At 38.6% G+C, this 8,757-nt stretch overlaps 1 pseudogene; it reads left to right on the top strand.

Moving 5' to 3' along the window:
* The first annotated feature begins 1,114 nt into the window (after positions 1-1,114).
* Positions 1,115-1,473, top strand: LOC101605368 (annotated as a pseudogene).
* The last annotated feature ends 7,284 nt before the right edge of the window (positions 1,474-8,757 follow it).

Below are 8,757 nucleotides of genomic sequence, written 5' to 3'. Positions count from 1 at the left end.
GAGAAAAAAGGTTTTATATGAAATTTAAACATAACTTGGAAAATAGTAAACATATTTGGTTTTTTTTTTTAAATATTTTTTTTGTTCATTTTTTATTTATTTATTTGAGAGCGACAGACACAGAGAGAAAGACAGATAGAGGGAGAGAGAAAGAATGGGCGCGCCAGGGCTTCCAGCCTCTGCAAACGAACTCCAGACGCGTGCGCCCCCTTGTGCATCTGGCTAACGTGGGACCTGGGGAACCGAGCCTCGAACCGGGGTCCATAGGCTTCATAGGCGAGCGCTTAACCGCTAAGCCATCTCTCCAGCCCCATATTTGGCTTTTGAACTATCCTTTGCTGTTTTATTTGTTCTCTCTCTTTTTTTTTTTTGTTCCCAGGCTGGGGCAAAGAGTACACAAAATGAATGCAACAATTCCATCTGTCTGCAAACAACCACATAGTGACATAGTATGTACACAATAGTTATGCTTTATTTATCTTTATTTATTAGTGTCACTGAACTTTGTGTTGAAATGTATCTTCAAGTGGCCAAAATGATGCTCATTAGCATGAAACTATTGTTGAATTTGTGTAGTATCTAATGGAATTCAGTAAGTAAAACAAATCCAGTCTAAGACATGGAACAAAATAAAAAGCTTATAATCTTCAAAAGTGTCATGATCATGTAAGTTGAGTAACAAATTGAAGAATGTTTGCATACTGAAAAATACTACCACAATATAACAGCAAAATATCACATGATTTTAAGTGGATTTTATTTTCTATTCTGAGCATTATGAGACAAAGGATGACATTTGGTTGGGTTTTCATGATTTAATAGCATTATTTGGTCTCAATATTAATTTCATGACTGATATTATATTCTAATTATAGAGACAGCATTGCATTAATGTTTTAAATAGTTCATCATAAAGCTTTCTGTGTATTTTCAATTTTCTATAGATTAGTGATTATTCAAAATAAAATGTTAGTATCAACATATAATCAAATATTTAACTAGCTTCCTGAGATGTGGCTATGGGTGCAGCACAGCTCCCTTCCACTCCTGCTCCTGGCTCACCACTGCTCACTCCCTGCAAGGAATAAGTCAGGAAGTCACACAGGCTGCAGCCATGTACTTTAAGGATACCAGAAAGACACCCATGGAACTGGAGGTGGCCATGCACAGAATCCCCATCACCCTCACCAGACGCAACATGAAGTCCTTGGCAAAGGTGTATGCTGACTTGATCAGAAGAACCAAAGACAAGAACCTCAAAGTGAAAGAACCAGTTCTCATGTCCACCCATACAGTGAGCATAACTACCAGGAAAACACCCTGGGGTAAAGGTTCCAAGACATGGGATCACTTCCTGATGAGAATCCACAGGCAACTCATTAACTTACACTGTCCTTCTGAGATTATTAAGCAGATTGCTTCCATCACATTGAGCCAGAAATGGAAGTTGAAGTTACTGTTGCAGATGGCTAAGTCAATTATTTTAATAAATTAATTTATTCACTTAAAAATAAATACTTGTTACCAAATTATCACAACTTAATTTTTTGACTACTTATGATTTTTAATAATAAGACATTAATTCTTACCACTACAAATACATTGCAAGATCTGAAATTTACTGCCTATGCAAATTCCCTTGCTGATATCATCTAATCTTACAGCTTTAAATGCTACCTTTATGATGAATGAATTCATTATATTCTAATTTGAATTTTTTCTTTTAGACTTCTGATTCATACACTTCATTGCTTTATGTGTACAATATGTTTTAGAGCCTTAGAAAACTGAGCTAACTCCTCTGTGTTTTTTGTCTTTTTTTTTTTTGACATACTTTTCTCTCTGGCATATCTTCTCTCATTTAATAGTGATTCCATTCTTCTACTATTTAATCACACTTTACATCATTGTGTTATCCTTGGTCAGATTCTCTCAGTTGCTATACCACTCCACAAAGCATATCAACTGTTTGGAAAATATAATCCCAAACTTGAATTCTTAGTATTATTACAAAGATGATAACCTAGCTAAGCTCCATATTAAATTCAGAGCTAGACTTTATTCAATGAGTTTACTAGTAGTTTCCTAGTCACTTGCTTCACTCTTTCAGTTTAATCTGACCAAACAGAATACTAAGTAGAAACCATAAATTCCTCTAGGCCACGACTCTACTCAAAAAACTTTCATTGCTTTGCAAATCACTCTGAATTCGGAAATGACCAAAGGGACTTATAAACTCTACAACTTCTTCTTCCTTTCATTTCTCAAAGGCTTCACACCTGTTTTTCCCTTCTTAGAAGCTTTTAAGTTATATCTGCAAAATCTGCTCCCTGTCATTTTTAAGCATCTTTAACAAATTCCAAGTTCTTTTGAAATAATTTCCTGATTTCTCTGACAGAAATTCAATCCCATTTTTGCATGCACTCTTTATCCATATTCCTAGTGTGTTTCATGTTTTCCCTGAGAGAATGTCAACATATTTTCACTAGACAGCACTATGCACATTTGTTTGTTGTTGTTATTGTTGTTGGCTACTGTCTGTCTTCTCCTCCTTTAATGTATGTTCTGTGGCAGAAAGTCTTTTTCTCTGGTGTATGCTCTTCACTGAGCATTGAATGCAAGGTCTGTAGCATGCTAGAGACTTCATGGATACTTTTGGATATTCTAACAAACTTGAACAAGCTGGTGTCCCACAGTAAGAGGAGTGCCCAGAATGAACTCTGGTGCTTCCATAGTCTGTGCTATCACCCGCCATACTATACTTGAGATCACCATCTCAGCATGGAATATTCAGTCTTTCCTTCACTCTCAGTACAATAAACCACTTCCCAGAATTTCCTTAACATTGCAAATCTAGTTATCTATATAAATTGAACTGATGCCAAATGTTGCTGTTATATATATAGATGGATAAATTTAAGAAGGGATGTAATCTTAGAGGTAACATGAGAAGTAAGATGATATTTGGTCAAGTTATAGCAAAATTTCATATGGTTTCTAGAGTCTATATGTGTATAAAAGTGTGTATGTATGCATTTATTTGTATTCTCCTTAGAGATGGCCAGTAACTTCAGCAGTTTTATAGAAGTTTTTATGCACAAACATACACATCCCTTACCTCAGCCCCCACACTAAATTGGCACTGATATTCGATAATATCCTACTCCCTAAACAGAGACACACCTGCATAGGTTATTATGAAAGCCAAGTTGACAGCATGTTTTATGCACTGGCTTATTTCTTGGCCAAGGATTTGTTTGCTGTCATGGAAACCAGGCTTTAGAGCTGTTTTTAATGTAACATAATAGAATACATACAGAGTACTCAGCTGGTTACAAAGTGTATATTGAACACCTCCTTTCTTAAAGGGCAATGAGGCTAGCTAGAAGGATTAAACAAAAAGTAGTTTCTAAAATATGTCTGAGATATAGATGGGGATCAAAAACTAATACATATGTAAAATCATTATCAAAGAACTAGGAGCCAAAGTGTGATCCTGAATGGAGACAATAGAGGTAAAAGAAGAAAGTGTGGGATAACATGGGTACTTAGGATGGCTAGGTGAAGGAAAGAAAAGAACAGTAAGTACCTGCTACGTGCCAGGTGCTTTTCATACATTGTCTCACTTAATCATCATAGTAACCACATGGGTTCTGAATTATTGTGCTATTTTTATAGGTGAGGAAATTGTGTTGGGGTCAGTCCAATGAGCATTTGTTGCCATTTGGAAGCAGCAATTTTGTATAATAAATTTGTATCACCAAGCATGGCAAAGTATTTCTGGATGAAGTAATAGAGTTATTACATTATTCCCTCTATGAAGCTGAAACATTTAATTGCTTATGTTGATAAACATATAAGTGCACATAATTTCAATTTAATGCTGAAACTTATCGATGGGACTGAGCCTACTGTCTGCAGTAACAAGAAGAAGCATTCATGCACATATATGGGATCCAGTACAATTTTTCTGGATTAAATACAGTCTGTGGTGAATGATTAAGGATGTCAAAGGTGAAAGTTTCCTCCATAAAGAGGGGGTGAAAGAATAAAGCCACAGCGTTCTGATTCTGAAAGAGATTTGTGTCAGTTATGTCAACAAAGTCATTCCCAAGCACACATTAGCTCACATCTAATAAAAATGAGCATCTCTCATTCTTGTAATGCCAAATTTAGTGTTCTCAATTTCCAAAAGCCTCTTTTTGGAATTGTGATTCTGGAGACTAAGATTCTTTCCCCTTAGTCTGTACCTGCTGTCTTCCATATAGCTACATGGACACATACACTTGCAAGGGAGATTGGGATATGTATTACTGTTTTGTCCAGACAGTACAGATTTTTTTATTAATTGATGCTTTTTTAAGCATGATATAGTTGAGAATGAAAACCTGAAAGCAAAGAAAAAATCTGGGGGGCTTGAAACATGGCTCAGTAAATAAGATCACTTGCATGCAAGCATCAAGGACTGAGGTAGCCTGAGTTCAATCCCCAGAATGCATAGAAACATATGACACACATTGGTAACCCCAATCTTGCTTGATACAGGGGATTTTCTGGGTGCTTTAGTTAGCCAGTCTGCTCCAAATTAATGCTCCAGGTTCAGTTCAGTGAACTTCTTTCATGAACCAACATGGAAGAGTAAAGCTCTTCTCAGGCTTCTACATATATGCAAACAAGGTTTTTGTGGGCATCCACACATATGTATATACCACATACACAGTGCACCACACATACTACAAAACACAAATTCATACACTACACATTTTGTTTTTTAATTAAAATATGATAGGCGAAATAAACATGAAAATGGAATATCATTATATTTTACTACATATAAGGAATAGAGGGAAAGTCATAATTGACCTCTACATTTCTGACTTGAGTGAACAAAGGAATGACTTTGTGATCAGCTAAGGGGTGGATTTAAAAAAGAAATGAAATTTGCCCAACCACATAGAATAATGTGCTGAACTCTTTTTTACATGTTCTTTTTTAAAGTGCTTGGATATCATAGTGTTGGTGATATCCATCAGAACCTTGGCTACCATGATAGACTGAAAAATGGTCCCACAAAGATGCCCACATCCAAATCCCTAGATTGTTACTTGATTAAAGGAACTCACAAGTACCACCATACACAGTGAAAGAGATGTGAAGGTGAGACTGAGGACTGTGAGGTAAGAAATTTGTCTTGCACTTTCAAGGTTGATGCAATGTAAACACAGAGGTCCATAAGAGATGGTGGCAACAGGATCAGCATCAACAAAGAAGACATTAGAATGAAAGTAGGATCAGAGAGTAGAGATGTTATTCTGCTTGCTTTAAATATTAACAAAAGGATCATGAACTAAAAGAAATATCATCTTAGGAAACAGGAGTTGGGAAATAAATAATTTCCCTCATTGTAACCTAAAAAAGTTCTTTTGGAAATATAAAATGTTCATGTGTAAGTGTGAGTATGGTTATTATTTCCTGTCTTCTACCCTCTTTGAGGGAGGGTTTCTTGCAGTTCAATACTATATACACAAGGCTTGCTAGACCACTGGCTTCTGGGAATTTTGGGTCTACTTACCTATACCTTCACCATGTGAATGCTGTAATTATAGACAGAAAAAACTACTTTCAGCTTCATGTAAATTCTTTAAGTTTCAACTCAAGTCTTCGGGCTAATATGGCGAGAGATTTTATCCATTAAGCTCTCTTCACCAGTCTCTGCATTTTGAATTTTTAAGTCACTAAGTATATGATATCTATAGAGGCAATGGTGAGAAAATACAGAAAAAAAAATATTCCTTTTCTATAGTTGAATGCGTAGGTAGGTGAACAAAAGTTAAACCATAAAACCTAATAATATCATCCAGAAACTTTTTTTTTTTTTTTTTTTTTTTTGGTTTTTCAAGGTAGGGTCTCACTCTGGTCCAGGCTGACCTGGAATTAACTCTGTAGTCTCAGGGTGGCCTTGAACTCACGGCGATCCTCCTACCTCTGCCTCCCAAGTGCTGGGATTAAAGGCGTGCGCCACCACGCCCGGCATCATCCAGAAAGTTTAAGAAAACATCTTTTTCATTTGAGGAATTTAAAAAATATATATAAGGGATTTTGAGAGGAACAATGCTTAAGAGGGCAATCAAGAGTAGATGGATGGGACAGGTTCAGGAGGACCAAGAAAATGTTGGCTCACATGCAGCAGCAGGAAGGAGGAAGGGCTCAGCAGGTTCAAACATAGAACTGTGTTCTATATAAGTTCACTGCTGTTACCCACATGAATGAGAATGAAAAACACTGTGTTGCCACAAATAATTAGAAGAGGAGAAGTGCATGCCTTCATAGAGCACATGACTTTCAAAGCACTAATACTGGGCTGGAGAAATGACTTCGTGGTTAAGCACTGGCCTGTGAAGCCTAAGGACCCCGGTTCAAGGCTCGATTCCCACGTTAGCCAGATGCTCAAGGGGGCGTATGCATCTGGAGTTCATTTTCAGAGGCTGGATGACCTGGCACGCCCATTCTCTCTCTCTCTCTCTCTCTCTGCCTATTCTCTCTCTCTGTCACTCTTAAATAAATAAATAAAAATACAAATTTTTTTAATTATTTATTTATTTATTTGAAGCGACAGACACAGAGAGAAAGACAGATAGAGGGAGAGAGAGAAAATGGGCGCGCCAGGGCTTCCAGCCTCTGCAAACGAACTCCAGACACGTGCGCCCCCCTTGTGCATCTGGCTAACGTGGGACATGGGGAACCGAGCCTCGAACCGGGGTCCTTAGGCTTCACAGGCAAGCACTTAACCACTAAGCCATCTCTCCAGCCCCACAAATTTTTTTAAAAGCACTAATGCTGTGATGACATCCATCTGATGTAATGCTTTACCCTTCAGTTCAGGCTGATTGGTTTTGCAGTACTACCCTGCACCATCTCTAGAATTGTTTATTCCCAATTCACAACCCAGGTTTTTCTCTGAGGTAGAATTTTTGTCCTTTCATAATGACATAAACTGATTATTATTATTTAAAAACAATGTTACCTCTGGGTATGTTGGCACAGGCTTATAATACTAGCTCACTAACGAGTTAGAGTCAAGAGCATCCCTGCAAGTCTGAGGCTACAAGTGTGAGGAGAGAGCAGTTCACTAGCAGTAACATCCCTAGGTTATCATAGCTGCCTACACCCACCCACAATCACCACCTGCTGAGTTGAGTTTGCATCATCTTCATGGACACTGCTCTGTATGCATGGTGTCCTTCCTTAGTTCACACATGTGAAGTCTTACTTGGGAGTTTTTCCAACTTTATCAAGGATATAGAAGGAAAGGAGCAAATCCTGGCTTTCATATCTGCTTCAATCTAATGTCAAACTTCTTCTATGACTGCCTTCTCCGCTGTTCTACAGAAACAGATAAGTAGGAAATCATGTAGACTCCAAGGAGAAAGGTTTACCCTAAAATGTGCTTCACATTAACACTGAAAAATGAAATTGAAGTTGAAAATATCTTCCAGGCTCATGGATTGGAAGAATTAATATTGTGAAAATAGACATCCTACCAAAAGCAATGTAAATATTCAGTGTAATTCCAATAACCCAGCAAGCACCTCATGGATTAGACACTAGGATGGATGGGGAGGGAGGGGAGGGCATCGAAGGGGTCAGAAACACTAATCTGGACCCAAAGACAATGGCACCATAAAATTCTACTTCCTAAAAGGCAGATCAAATGGCTGAACCTTCACTAGACCCTTACAGGAAACACCTGAACCACAAGACACTGGAGAGGGTAGGATCAAGTCTAACCAAATCTTCTACATCTTCCCTCCCTCCCTCTCCCCCTCCCCCCTCTCTCCTCTCTAACTCTTGTATATTAGTTATTTTTTTCCTCATTTTCTTAGTGGGCACTGACCTGTAACCCCCACTACCAGCATGGGGCTATCATCCACAATGAGCTTTTGACCAGAGAAACCTACAAGGTTTCCTAAAAGAATGACAGACTTCTGTCAGAGTACTTGATGACCCACCAAAGGTCAGTGGTAAGACCCTATTGCTGAAGACTCCATACACAGCTGACACGTAAAATGGAATGTCATGGTTGGAAGCCAGGAGAGATTCAGTCTCCAGATAGTCAGCGTGTCTAGTGCCAGAAGGTGCTACCTGGGCAACTGGGGGAAATGACCAATATCTGTCCACACAACTCATGGTCTAACCTACTTAGCAACAAATAACCTGTTGTGATGCCCACACAAGTGCAATAGTGGCACACAACCTTGGTGGGGAACCGACGCTCTTGATTTGGCTAACTGATCCCCTGAGTGGTATGGGACCCATAGCTGGAGCTGGGAAACAAGTCAGAACCATATCCAAACATAAGCCCACTCTCCAATATCAAGCTAACATCAATCATGGGGTACAAGAGGGCCTACACCTATTAAACTCTCTATCAAAAAAGTAAGTGTTATCTCAATTTTCTGGGTGCTAATTTACTATCTGTTGGGGAATCTGCTTCTCTTTTTCAGATAGATGCAGATCCTAAGGAGAGAGCTGCCCCATCATACCTCAAAAGAGGCCCGACTGAAACTAAGGACAATTGGTGAAACAAGGAAGGGTGCTGTTTTCCTGATGAACTGGATACCAGCACAAAGGGGAAGGAGACCAACACAGAGAAAAATCAACTCCTACCAAATCAGAGAGCCAGAGCATCAGAGTCCCCCAACACCTCAGCACTGAAGCAGACCAAAAATGAACCCAGCATGGCTCAGGGAAATTTTG

Source organism: Jaculus jaculus, chromosome 6, assembly GCF_020740685.1.
Source record: "Jaculus jaculus isolate mJacJac1 chromosome 6, mJacJac1.mat.Y.cur, whole genome shotgun sequence".
Lineage (NCBI taxonomy): Eukaryota > Metazoa > Chordata > Mammalia > Rodentia > Dipodidae > Jaculus > Jaculus jaculus.
This window is presented reverse-complemented; position numbering and strand designations above follow the sequence as displayed.